Below are 15,649 nucleotides of genomic sequence, written 5' to 3' on the forward strand. Positions count from 1 at the left end.
ATCCTATAGCACACTTGCAATGGCTTGTTTTGATCCTGTTGTGACTTGCAATGATATCCTAGCTTAGTTTAGGAGTAGTTTGACCCTTCAACTTGGACTTCATGACCAAAAGTTCCACCTAGAACAATACCTTCACTCATTTTCCTTTCCTACAAGATAATATAGCATTAGTTCTTTCATTTCTAAATCCAGCAATTAGAAGTTTATTTACTCTACAAGTGTGAATTATATAGTCAATGCATGCATTCTTGAATTAGGAAATGGTGGAATAATCTTCCGTTTTCATGCAACCCTGATAGCTATATGATTGAGTGAAAGTTAGCATAGTTTCGTTTTTGTAAATTAGCATAAGATTTGTGTCCTTTCATAGCATTTACAAGTTGACAGATCTGAGTTGAAAAGCATTTAATTTCTCTATACTAGGACTAGCCTTTACATCCTACTTTCGGTAGTTAGACTCCTTTCAATTCAGTAGAGGAATGGTCTAGAATGCTAATGATCAAGTGACCTAGTTGAGGGTGACATGAGTAGGAGGATGCATCTACTGTGTATATAGCACTATCATCTCTAAGTTTGTACGAAACCTCGAGTTGATAAACTATAGTTGAAGATCCTATCGAAGTTGCAACACTCTTGGTGCAATACCAGGGCTCACCACTAGCGTTGCATTGTGATAAGGATTGTCTTAATATGGAAATCAACCATTCTCAACCATGTTTATTTTAGGGTTTATAATATTTATCTTAGAGTTTATATACCTTGGGTTTATAATTTATGTTGCATTATGACAAAGATTGTTTCAATATGATAATCATCGTCAGCCATTGAAAATGAAGGTCAACCTTGGTGAACCATGGTTAACCATGTTTTATAAAATCAAACATGGTCATCCATGGTATATCATGGTCAACTATGGTCGAAGGCCGCATTGTCACAAAGATTGTGTTGATATGAAAATCAACCATGGTCCAATGTCGCATTGTGACAAGGATTGCCTCAATGTGAAAATCAAACATGGTCAACCATTGTCAATGATGTTTATTTTAGTGTTTATAATATTTATCTTAAGGTTTATATATTTTGGGTTTATAATATTTGTCCCTTCATTTTAATATTATTCCCTTAGGTACATAATCCCTTTGGGTTTTAGTACTAATCCCTTTGGTTTATTAATCCCTTAGGTTTTTAATATCAATGCCTTCGGGTTTATTTTTTCCTTGGGTTTATAATATCAATCATGATCAACCATGGTCAATCATATCCAACCATGGTCAATAATATCCAACCATGGTCAACCATGGTCGAATGTCGCATTGTGACAATGATTGTTTCAATATGAATATCAACCATGGCCAACCATAGTGCAACATCACATTGTGACAAATTGTATCGATATGAAAATCAATCATGGTGAACCATGGTGAACTATGGTCCAACTTCGCATTGTGATAAAGGTTATCTCAAAATGGAAATCAATCATTCTCAACCATGGTCAACCACGTTTATTTTAGGGTTTATAATATTTATCTTAGGGTTTATATACCTTGGATTTATAATTTACATCACATTGACAAAGATTGTCTCAATATGATAATCATCGTTAACCATGGTCAAGCATGGACAAACATGGTCAACCTTGATCAACCATGGTCAACTATGTTTTATAAAATCAAACATGACCATCCATGGTAAAACATGCTCAACCATGGTCGAACGTCACATTTTCACAAAGATTGTGTTGATATGAAAATTAACGATGGTTAAGCATGGTCAACCATGGTTGAACATCGCAATTGGACAAAGATTGTCTCAATATGAAAATCAACCATGGTCAACCATTGTCAACGATGTTTATTTTAGTGTTTATAATATTTAACTTAGGGTTTATATATATTGGGTTTATAGTATTTGTCCCTTAGGTTTAATATTATTCCCTTGGGTTCATAATCCCTTTGGGTTTTAATACTAATCCCTTGCATTTATAAGATCAATCCCTTTGGTTTATTATTCCATTGGGTTTATAATATCAATCCTCAACCATGGTCAATCATGATCGAATGTCACATTGTGACTAAGATTTTCTCAATATGAATATCAACCATGGTAAACCATGATCCAACATTGCATTGTAACAAAAATTGTCTTGATATGGAAATCAATCATTGTGCAGCATGGTCAACCATGGTCAAATGTCGCGTTGTGACAAGGATTTTCTCAACCATGGTAAACCATGTTTATTTTAGAGTTTATAATATTTATCTTAGGCTTTATATATCCTAGGTTTATAATTTTTATCCCCAGGGTCTATTATTCCCTTGGGTTTATAATATCATTCCCTTGGGTATATACTATTCATATGGTTTATAATATTAATCTTTGGGTTTAATATAAATCCATTGGGTTTATAATCATGGTCAACCTCGACCCAATCCTACATTGTGATAAAGATTTTCTCAACATGAAAATCAACCATGGTCCAACGTCGCATTGTTACAAAGATTGTCTACATATTAAAATCAATCATGGTAAATGATAGTCCAATGTCTTATTGTGAAAAATATTGTCTCAATATGAAAATAAATCATGATTAACCATGGTTGTTTTAGGGTTTATAATATTTATCTTAGGCTTTTTATACCTTGAGTTTATAATATTGATCCCTTAGGTTTAATATTATTTCCTTGGGTTTATAATCCCTAGGGTTTTTAGTATAAATCCCTTGGGTTTTTTAGTTCCTTGGGTTTATAATATCAATCCCTTGGATAATATAATGGTTCATATTCATTGGGTGTAATGTTAATTGTAAGTTTTTTAATATTATTCCTTGGGTTATAAAACCTTGAGTTTAATTAATTAATAATAAATACTATAAATTATTTAAAAAACAATATTTATATTAATTATTTTTAATATAAAACATTTTTTTTAATTAGTTAATATAAAATAATAATAATAATTAGTTAATAAATATTGTTAATAAATAAATAATTAATATTGTTAATATATTTATTAAATATTATTAATATATTATTAATATATATATTTTTAAGGGTGGTTCACGGACACTAAGTGACTGCTACATCCATGAGAAAATCCAGGTAGATCAACCTGAAAGGGTCTACCCATAAGCTAAACTAGGAAGGCCTAACCCCGAGGGTGTTTAGGAGATTTGACCACGTGACCTACCGATAAGCGAGGTACTTAGCAACACGATTTCAACCAACTAAGCTATCCCTTGGGCCATTATATTTACAATAGATTATTAATATTACAATATATTATATATATTAATATATTATAATATATTCATCCATTAATAACTAATAATACTTGGTTAATAAATATTTAATAATAATTATTTATTAATAAATATTCATTAATAAAAATTATTAATAAATAATAATAATAATAATAATATTTATATTTATATTTATTAAAAAAATTAATTTAAATTTTTATTAGATTTATTATTAATTAATTAATATTAAATAATATTAATTATTAATAGTAGTATTATTGATTTATACGCCTTTGGCATACAACCACATTTACTAATATAAATGTGGTTGTGCTAGTATATGTTTATATATAAAAAAGTTAATACAATAATTTTTTCTTGTTTTTAAAGTCTTTTAGATTACTTATGTTTGGATATATAAATAAATTATTGGGCAAAATAACATATTACAAATTAGTGTAGTCATATAAATTACATGGTTGGTAGACGTTCATAAACATAAATTCATATTAAACATCAAAAGACTTACTTTATAATGCATCTCATATTACTAAGATTAAATAAACATAAAAATGAACTAAATTATAATTTTATTTTGTATTATTATTACTAATTATAAAAATAATTTTCTTATGGGGCATATAATATACGATGATGGGCTGTGCTGTTAAGTCACTCTGTGATGTGAAGGTCACCCGTTCGAAACTCCGTGGGAAAAAATCTAGTCATGTTAAGAGCTAGTGTGGCCCAAGCCGGGTGCGATCCTTAAGAGGTTTTGACGGCTTAGATGGCCTGGATCAAGATTTCTCAAGCCAAAGGTTAAGCTTGTAGTCATATTTGGAGGACATCGGCAACTTGACAAACATTTTTTTTTTTTTTTTTATAAAAGGAATTAATATATGAGTTAAGCATATACATTTAAAAAAACATGTAACAAGATTCTTAACCATAGAGTTTCTTAACATATAAATAGGTTTAGTTATAATACCATGGGCCAATACCATGGCTTATCAATACCGTATGCTAAAAAAAGCCACTACTTGTTCCATATGAAACTTGTTTAGATGAAAAATTCTTTTAATTAATCGTTTTAATAAAAGGGGAAAAACATGCATAAATACATTTCAAATAAATTTCAACCTTTGATATGTGACTACTACTAAGAATATTCTATTGATATTAAATCCCTAGCACCCATATAATAATTATTAATATTCCAAAATAGACATGCCTATCAAGATAATTATATATTTTTAATAAGTTTAAGTCTTTTCAACCAAAACATATAGAAAATTGATTTACTTGACAAATTAAATGTTATAAATTATATATTTTAATAAATTTATTCTATACACATAATAATAAAATATATTTTAAAATTAGTTTTAATCATTTGTTTGTCATTATATTATGATTTAATTTGTTATCAAATTAATTAAATTAAATAATAAATTATATTTTTATATATTTATTATATAAATATAATAATGTTATAAATTTATATAATATGTATATACATAAATCTTTGATGGGGGTTTGCATGCGTCACGAGGGGGGACTTGGGGGCTCGTTCCCACCACCTCACCCACTTGATCATTATTAAATGAATGAGGCCGAACATGTCCTCAGGATGATGCCACATGAAACCACCCAAGAGCTAATAAATATGGGTGTGGGGATGATGGTTTGTGTTTTTGATTGAGATGTGGAGGTGATGGGCTGTTGTAGGTGCATGGTCGAGGAGCTAAACTCCCTACAACTAGCCCTTTGGATTTTCTTCTGCGTGGTAAACTCTCAAGTCAATTTTTCCCCTCGTCTATGCTTTGCGAGAGAGTTTTCTTGTTTGGTGTTAGAGAAGTGGGGGGAGGAGGGTTTCTTGAATGTTTATGGCATGGTGAATTTCTAGATCATTTCCATCCCTTGTCTATGCTCTACAAGGTGGGTTTTGTGTCTGTGCTAGAAAAGTGGTGGGAGGAGGGTTCCTCTAGTAGAAAGAATGAATTTGGTTGTGGAATATTGGTTATGCATGGAAGAGCTTGGGTGTGATACGTTAGGTGTAGAAATTCCCACTGTAGATCAACATATTATAAAATATACTAAAACACAATACAAGATCTACTTCTACAACACTTTTCGGAAGCTTAATCGAATTGAGAATAGATAGAACTGAGAGTGAGAAATCAATCGCACATAACATAGAAGAAATAACCTGGGGAAACCCTCAGCCTAAAAGCCTAATCTCTGTATTATCATACAAGTGGAAAATAGTCATAGAATTACACAAAGCCTTATCTTGGAAGCCAACCAGCTCTCAGTATAATCCCTCTGCTGCTCATAGATAGTCAAACGCCTCTCAAAAACCTTCTCCTCTGCCCTCCAAGCCTCCTATTTCCTTGCACAGTTTTTCCTGGGGTCCAGTGCTTCCACACATGTGAATTCCCACCTCACACTGCTCACTTGGCCCAGTAGTAACTGCGCAATCTTGAAGGAGATAAATCCTTCTACATGGATAAGTTTCCTTTATGGGAAAAATTCATCCAATTGATATACACTGTCCCTCCATCTGATCTCAATTGGGTCTCTGTCTGAACTGACATGCATGGGTTATTTATGAGAGAATATTCAATAATCTAAAGTGCAATGGTTACATGCATGCATGCATTAACTAATTAAACTCACAATTAATTCAACAAACTGTTTGAATTAATCTAAATAGACTTGATTCAGTTAATTGAACCAACTAATTACAACTCATCCTTATCTCTTTAACTGATGGATAAATTTCTTAATTGATGGAGAAACTGTTGCATGTCCCCACATAGAATTCATGTTTGATTTTCTACAACTAATTAACTCATGGTGAATTAATTAATTATTTTACAAACAACTCCTAAGATCAAATTCGAATTTTACTTCAGTATTTTAGTTCAAGGACTCTCTAAAATAGGAATCTATCCTGAACTGCTATTTTTAGCAATGCTATTTATAGCACTTCCATTTTTCATTCCTTTCTGCTATGTCCAACACTAGTACCAGAACTGCTATTTATAACAATGCTATTTTTAGCATTTCTTGTTGCTATTTTCAACACTCCCTCTCAACAATAAAGGCATTCAACTCGAACCCAATCTTGAGCCTTTGGAATGTTCTACATGCAACACTTCTCCCAAGTGTTGTTACTCCAACATCTCTAGAAACAAAATATCTCCTAACTGACCTCTCTATTGGGCTAGAAACATCCTCTAATGCTAAAGCTCCATCTGTCACTGACAAGTGCTTCCTCTCTGACCTCTGAGATGTAGCAACACTCCATGCATCTCGCACTGTTGCACACCCCTCTATGCCTTCTTGCACTGGTGCAACACTCCTGTGCCTCTCGCATTGTTGTAGCCTGCTAGCTTTGCACTGTCTTGGGATTCTTGCATTGTAGCTCTCTCTACCGCTCCATCCACATCTGTCTCTACCTACTCACCTAGTCTTGCTACTCCTCATTGGGGCTCCCATAGCAAGGTCTAATCAAAGAGGTTGGGTGCCTTAATGATCCTGCGCCTATTCCAGCCTTCTTGGGACTGTCACTCCACATCGCCCCACCTTGTACTTGGAGGTATGGATGCATGTGATCCCTCTACCCACCTGGCTTGAAATTGCCCCTTACTGGAGGTATCTACATGAGTAGATGTCTCTACTCGATCTCCTCTCATCTTATTTAGTTGTGGCTGCTCCACAACCTCTTGAAGTTGCCTCACCAATTGTGGCTCCTCCACAATTGTCTAAGACTTCTTTTGGTGCTGCATGTTGAGAGGTAATGTACTCTCCCTCTCAACCACCAAGTCTCCATCAGTTGCCTTGCTCCTTAAGGCTTTCCATGCATCTTTAATCTCAAGAGCATATAGGGTCTTGACTCGTGAACCGATCTTCTTCACCTATTTCGTGGTGATGTGTCGAAGGAAAACCTTTCCCTTACTGAAGACTACATCATATCCTTTGTCTTCCAGCATTGCGATCGACACCAAATTTTTCTTCAGTCTTGGTACATACTTGACATCGGTCAAGGTAATGCGAGCTAAATTCTCCCTCTAAAAAACAATTGTGCCTACACCTAAGACACTATACTTTTCATCATTACCCATCGCTATGAGTATCTGGAGATCTTTCTCCTCTAAGGTTTTGAAAAGATTCTTGTGACCTAACATATGGAATGAAGCTCCATTGTCCAGGTACCAAACACATCCCACCATGGATGAAACCATGCATGTGAAGAGGGTGAAATCCAACTCCAATTGTGAGGCCAATGCCTCACCTTCAGATCCTTTCTTGGATCCCATATTGGATTTCTTCAGTGGACAATTTGTAGCAAAATGGCCCACTTCATGACAACGAAAGCATCACACTTTCAATTTGTCAAACTTCTTCCCACAATGGAAAGAACTAGATTTCGGATGAGAATCCTTCTCCTTCCCTTTCTTTGCCTTACTCGCTAAGGCTAGATTTTCCTCATCATCTTGCTTTGATGGGGATCCATCTCTGGTGCTTCTTCTTATCTCCTCTCACATCAGATCTAACCAAAGTTGTTCCTAATTTGGCAGTTTTTCTCTTCCATTAAGCAAGTCTTGGTAGCTATGCCAGCTCTTAGGAAGACTGAGGAGTGCAAGATTCACCATGTCATCTTGGCTGTCATGATCCCTACACTTCCAGGCTCATCCCTGCAGATGGTGAGCTTGTTTAGATATGTAGAGATCATGTTGCCCTTTTCACACTTGATTTTCCAAAGCTTGTCTTTCAGTGCCAGCTTCCTCTAACCGTTGTTGTTTTGATATAGATGTTTCAATGTTTTCCACATCAAAAATAGTGTCTCCTTCCCATGGAGACTCGAGACTATGTGGTCTCGAACTCCCTCCAGAAGGATTCTCCTTGCTCTAGCCACACATTTCTTCCATTCTGCCAATTGAGTAGCATCAATCAGCTTGGGGAATTCTTGATCAATGAAGTCCTTTAGGCCGTTATCCTCTAATACTGCTTCCATGCTATATAGTTCAAGCTGCCATCAAGGGCATACTCGAGTCTTAAACCACTGAACGCCATTGGTTAAATTGAGATGTGATAAGAACTTTATTTCTATATTCAGGAACCTCAAACTTCGAACTTCTCCCTTCTTGTATACTATTCTTCGCCTTGATCACCTTTGCTCGATACCATGTAGAAATTCCCACTGTAGATCAATAGATTATGCAATATACTAAAACCCAATACAAGATCTACTTCTACAACACTTTGTGGAAGCTTAATTGAATTGAGAAAGATCAATGAGAACACATAGAACTGAGAATGAGAAATCAATCACACATAACACAGAAGAAATAACTTGGGGTAAGCCTCAGCCTAAAACCCCAATCTCTGTATTATCATACAAGTGGAAAATAGTCACAGAATTACACAAAGCCTTAGCTTGTAAGCCAAATATCTCTCAGTATAATCCCTATGTTGCTCATAGACAGTCAAAGGCCTCTCACAAACCTTCTACTCTACCCTCCAAGCCTCTTATTTCCTTGTGTAGTTTTTCCTGGGGTCCAGTGCTTCCACACATGTGAATTCCCACCTCACACTGCTCATTTGGCCCAGTAGTAACTGTGCAATTCCAAAGGAGATAAATCCTTCTGCATGGATGAGTTTCCTTTATAGGAAAAATTCCTCCAACTGATATAGTACACTGTCCCTCCATCTGATCTCAACTAGGTCTCTGTCTGAACTGACATGCATGAGTTATTTATGAGAGAATATTTAGTTATCTGAAGTGTAGCAGTTACATGCATGCATGCATTAACTAACTGAACTCACAATTAATTCAACAAACTATTTGAATTAATCTAACTGGACTTGACTCAGTTAACTGACCAACTAATTACAACTCAATATTACAACTCATCCTTATCTCTTTAACTAATGGATAAATTCCTCAATTAATGGAGAAATTGTTGCATGTCCCCACATAGAATTCATGTTTGATTTCCTACAACTAATTAATTCATGGTGAATCAATTAATTATTTTACAAACAACTCCTAAGATCAAATTCAAATTTTACTTCACTATTTTAGTTCAGGGACTAACTAAAATAGGAATCTATCCTGAAGTGCTATTTTTAGCAATGCTATTTATAACACTTCCATTTTTCATTCCTTGCTGCTATGTCCAACACTGGTACGTGAATTGCTATTTATAGCAGTGCTATTTTTAGCATTTCTTATTTCCATTTTCAACATTAGGTCCCTATAATACTAGTGCATTCCCTTATTATTATTGTCATTATAGGCCCTTATGGTTATTGTTGTGCCCATGTTGTCCCCATATTGTTATTATTGTGCCCTATAGAAGCCAACTATTTTTATTGTTGTGCCCATATTATCCCCATATTGTTATTATTGTGCCCCATAGAAAACCAGTATTGTTATTGTTGCGCCCTTACATTATTATTGTTAGGCCAGATCTGATTATATTGTGACCCTTTAGACTCCTATATATAGAAAGGAGGTCTAGCCATTTGTATCATCTAAGAATTGTTCATTTGTGTAATGTAAATGAGGTTTCCCCCTTGAAGAGGCTGACTTTGAATTCATTGGTTTATCTTTTCTTCTATTTTGTGATCTGGCTACATAACAATTGGTATCAGAGAAGGGTTTCGTTGCTTCAAATAGGCCATTGTGGAATTTTCACTATAAATATTTTTTTACGATGTTTCAGAAGATAAAATTAAAACCCATTTGAGAAGACATCGCATTGAACCTTTCTCATGAATTTTAGATCTTGTCTCGCTATATTTGCAGAGATATGATCCATAGAAGGTAGGGTTTGGCAGACTCCTTAATTATATCTCAAAGAGGTGACCTAGGGAAAATCGTCATAACTTTCTGTACGAGTATCATATTGAATTTTAATAACAAGGAAAAAAAAGAGGAAGGCCTTTTGTTTTCTTTGTATCATTTTTAGGTCCGAAGGTTGAAACAATAACAACTGGAACTTTGTACAAGTTTGCTCTACTGAACTAGTCAATAATCTAGTCATTGTGGGAGAATTGGAATAACTCTTTCTTGGAGAATCGAATCTTTCTCATATTTGTGGGATTGGAATGAGGAGTTAGAGGGCTACCACAGGAAAAAGATTCTAACCTTGGAGATCCGTAATTACATAGAGAAAGCATATTCAATATCGAGCTCCTACAAAGCGAAAAATGTTGTGTAGTATTTTTAAAATTTTGTATAAGTTTGGTTTGAAAAATTAGTGTGAAGGAATTCGAAGCAATTAATGAAGCATAATTATCATTAATCTATGTCCCGAAGAAAGAAAATGGAAACACCTATCAAGAAACCCAAAATCTCTACCACGACCCATGAAGAAGAGGAAGAAATGCAACATGATATATTAAAATTACGAAACTAAGTGCAACAAATTTCAGTCTCATAAAAAGTAACAGAAGCTAAGATGGATGGTTTAAAGAAAGGTAGGGAAGCTATGATGAATGGTGCGGAAGCTAAGATGGATGGAATTAAAGCTAAGATGGATGGTATAGAAGCAAAACTTAAAGGCAACTTGGAAGATTTGAAGATAGATTTGACAAAGTTGCTACAAGAAATGATTACTAATGGTGAAAGGGTAGCAAAGGAAACTCATGATGAGAACAAAAGAAATGTTAATCATGATTTCATAGATTCAAATTCTAGATTGAAGACCCACCATGTTCTAAAGATCGGTATGAGGAAGTTTGATGGAAAAAATCTCGTAACATGGTGTTGAGGCCCAAAAAATCGGGTCTACAACAAGGGGGATACCCACCCGGTTCGAACCTTGGTTAGCAGCTCCTTTTCCGTTTGGCATAGTGGGTCCAACTGGGGATATGGGAACAATTTCCCAATTTAGTTGTGTGTGTGTGATGGACTGATATTTCTATTTCTAACAGTTTATACATGGAATACTTTAATTCTAACTCTAATCTAATAATATAGAAATTGCATTCTAATAAACAGAAATATCTAAATCTACAATAACCCGGGGTGTAACCTTTCTTTTATGTGATCTAAAATGATTTCAAATAACAACTGGTAATAAAAATCATTCAACTGTTATGAGAAAAGAATTCAATAAAGATGAACCACTTCGTATAAGAAGTTAGACGAAACAATTGTGAAAAACATATTGCATAGTAAGCTATTCATACATTTAGGCATAAATAAATAGCTATCACCATATAAAAGTGATGTTATGAAACCAGCTCAAGAAAAGATAGAAAAGATAGATCAACGCCTTAGAATTCAGCCTCTTTGAGGAGGCAACCTCCTTTACATTACATAAATGAACAATTCTTTGATGATTCAAATGACAAAACCTCCTTTCTATATATAGGAGTCTAAGGAGTCACAATATAATCCAACCGACCTAACAATAATAATATAAAGCCACAAAAATAACAATAGAGGGATTCCATGGGGCACAGAAATAATAATATGGGGGTAATAGGGACACAACAATATAAATAAGGGGTATAACTACAATAGTAATGGGGTAATCACTAGTATTATAGGGACCCAACATGCCCCTCTCCTTCAGAAAAGTGTTGTCCTCAACGCTTGAGTAGTTCTGGATACTTCTGCATAAAATTCTCATCCTCCCATGTGGAATCTTCAGCGGATAGGTTCTTCCACTTGATAAGATACTTTGAAATTGATCGATTTCGTAGCTATCGAGTTCTTGTTTCTGTGACTGCTTCCGGTTCCAATATAATTTTTCCTTCCTCGTCAAGTTCTGGCAATATAGTTTGAACTGGGAGCTTGTCACCTATAACCTTATTTAAACATGAAACATGGAAAACTGGGTGTAATCGAGAAGCTGCAGGAAGCTCCAATTTGTATGCCATAGTACCAATCTTTTGCAACACCTTGTATGGACCATAATACTTTGGTGATAATTTATTATCCTTCTTACCTTGCTTTAGGGACATTTTCTTATATGGTTGTAGCCATGGGAACACCCAATCACCTACATCAAAACTTCTTTCACTGCGATGCTGATCTGCCTGTTGTTTCATTCTATTTTGTGCCAACACGAGGTTATCCTTTAAGAGTTGGAGGACTTGTTGTTGATGTTCGATGTGATGTTCCACTGCCTGAACCTTAGAATTTTCTCTTAAATATGATGTGATGGATGGTGGTTGATACCCATAAAGTGCCATAAATGGGGTCATTTTTATTGTTGTATGGAAGGAAGTGTTATACCACCATTCAGCTAGAGGCAACCATTTGACCCATTGTGTCTGTTTATCAAATACAAAGCAACGAAGATATCCTTCCAAACATTTGTTTACTATCTTAGTTTGCCCATTAGATTGAGGATGATAAGATGAGCTATGAGCTAACTGAGTACCAAGACAAGAAAATAATTCTGTCCAAAAATTTCCAGTGAAAATGGGATCTCTGTCACTTACAATAATATTTGGGTTTCCATGTAGCTTTTGAATTGTTTCCATAAATGCATTAGAAACTGTACTGGCTTTAAATGGACGTGATAGTGCACAAAAGTGTGCATACTTGGTAAGTCTATCAACTACCACCATGATGACACTTTTTCCCTCAGACTTGGGTAAACCTGTGATAAAATCCATTGAAACCTCCTCCCAACTTTGGCTTGGAATGGATAAAGGTTGTAGTAGACCCGATGTCTTAATTGTTTCAACTTTATTTTGTTGGCAAACCAAACATTCCGCCACAAACTTTTGAATATCTGATTTAAGGCCATCCCAAAAAAATTCCTTCTTAACCCTGTGGTAAGTTTTTAAAAATCCTGAGTGCCCTCCTAAGGGAGAAGTGTGCAATTCCATAAGAATCTTTTGTTTTAGCTGGGAATTCTTACAGAGGTATAAGCGATCTTTGTACCATAACGAATCATTTTGCCAGCTAAATGTATCAGACGTACTGGAATCTTGTTGTAGCTTTCGAATAAGTGCCCAAACTTCTTCGTCATTCTTCCATTCCTCCCTTTCTTCATTTATCCAATCTGGTTGGATAATAGAAATGGCACACAACAATGCTTCCACATCCTCATCCTTTCTTGAGAGTGCATCTGCCACCACATTTTGCTTCCCTTTTTATAGATGATTTCAAAGTCATAACCCAACATATTTGTGACCCACTTTTTTTGCTCTTCAGAGGATAATCTCTGTTCTAAAAAGTATTTAAGGCTATCATGATCCGTTTTTACCTTGAAGTGTCTTCCCATTAGGTAGGGTCGCCATTTCTTAAGTGCATGGAGTATTGCCAACATTTCCTTCTCATAAATAGCTTTGCTTAAAAACTTTCCCTTGATTGGACGACTTTCAAAAGCAATGGGTCTTTCATCTTGCATTAGAACAGCACCAATTCAATTTCCTGAAGCATCACATTCCACAATAAAGGTTTTTGTGAAGTTCGGTGTAGCTAAGACCGGTGCTTGGCACATTGCCTCTTTAAGATGTTCAAAGGCCTTTGTTTCTTCCGGAGTCCATGAAAATGCATCTTTCTTCAATAATGTTGTTAGAGGTGCTGCTATTCTCCCATAATTCTTATCAAACTTGCGATAATACCCTGTCAACCCAAGAAATCCTCGCAGATGCTTTATGGATGTGGGGATTTTCCATTCCTTAATGGCTTTAATTTTACTAGGGTCTACCTTAACTCCTTCATGAGATACAATATGACCCAAATATTCCACCTCCTGGACTCCAAAGAAACATTTGGATATTTTTTCATATAATTGTTTCTCCTCCAATAGTTGTAGCACCCTGTCAACATGTTCAACATGGTCCTTCCAAGACTTGCTATAGATTAGTATATCATCAAAAAATACTAACACAAATTTTCTAAGGAATGGTTTGAAAATTGAATTCATCAAACCTTGAAATGTTGAAGGTGTATTGGTAAGGCCAAAAGGCATGACCAAAAATTCATAATGATCCTCATGAGTTCTAAATGCTGTTTTCGGAATGTCTTCAATCTTCATTTTGATTTGATGATATCCCGAACGAAGATCCAACTTGGTGAATTAAATTGATCCATGCAATTCATCCAGTAATTCATCAATGACAGGAATGGGGAACTTATCTTTAATAGTGAGCTTGTTGAGATCCCTATAATCTGGACACATGCGCCATGATCCATCCTTCTTGTGCACCAATACTACTGGAGCAGAGAAAGAACTTTGACTCGGTTCCATTATACCAGCCTCTAGCATTTCCGCAACCATACGTTCAATTTCACATTTTTGGACATAGGGATATCTGTACGGCCTGATGTTTGGAGGAACACTTCCTGGAATCAGATGAATAGCATGATCATGATTACGCATAGGTGGGAGACCTTTGGGAGTCTCAAATACCTTGGAATGATTGTTCAGGACTTTTTGGAGATCTGGAGAAATAGATGATTCCGATGTGGAAACATCTAGCGAACATAATTGTGCAATTACACCTCTTTGCTCCTTTTTTAGAAGCTTTGTCATACCATTAGAGCTGATTATCTTCCCTGGTTTCCCTGCAATACCCCTTAATTCAACTTCCTTTCCTTCCATAGAAAATTTGATGAAAAGTTCTTGAAAATTAAAAGCTATTGTACCCAAGGATTGTAGCCATTGGACTCCTAGTACAACATCAGCACCTCCCATTGGAATGGAAAGCATTGGGCTAGTCAATACATATTCTCCCATGGATAGCTTGATATTATGGCACCTTCCAGAGCAATTTATTGTTCCTCCATTTGCAATCATCACTTGACACTCTGGTGCTAGATATAAGAATCAATTCAATTCTTTTGCTAACCTACAATGAATAAAATTGTGGGTGCTTCCTGAATCAATCAACACTATTACCTTTTTCTTCTTGATTTGTCCTTCTATCTTTATGGTTTGAGGAGTGGTAATTCCCACTAATGCATTACAAGATATGGTTGGATTTAATTGTTCTTCATCTAGGCTTTGTTCCTAGAGTATATCCTCTTCTTTTGACCTTTCTTGCTCCTTTTCTTCTTCCTCTTCACAATCTATGTAGAATAATTTCTTCTCAGCACACTTATGACCTTTAGTGTATTTGCTATCACAGCTGTAACAAAGCCCTTTTGCTGTTTTTTCTTCCAATTGTTGTGGTGTCAACCTTATAGGTTGTGGAAGACGAGGGGCAACAACACTTCCATCTTTATAGTTGTGAGTGGTATGCTTCCTGGTTGCCATAATTTTGCTTTCCATTTTTCTTGCTAACCTGAATGCCTTCTCTAATGAATCAGGTTCCCAAAGGCAAACATCATGTTGGATATTATCCTTTAAAGACCCTATGAACACATCAACCCTATGCTCCTTTGGAATATATTTTACCCTTATGTTCAATTTTTGGAACTCCTCA

This window comes from Pinus tabuliformis, chromosome 7 (assembly GCF_031772625.1).
Source record: "Pinus tabuliformis cultivar Carrire ecotype Pingquan chromosome 7, CPIR1, whole genome shotgun sequence".
Taxonomy (NCBI): domain Eukaryota; kingdom Viridiplantae; phylum Streptophyta; class Pinopsida; order Pinales; family Pinaceae; genus Pinus; species Pinus tabuliformis.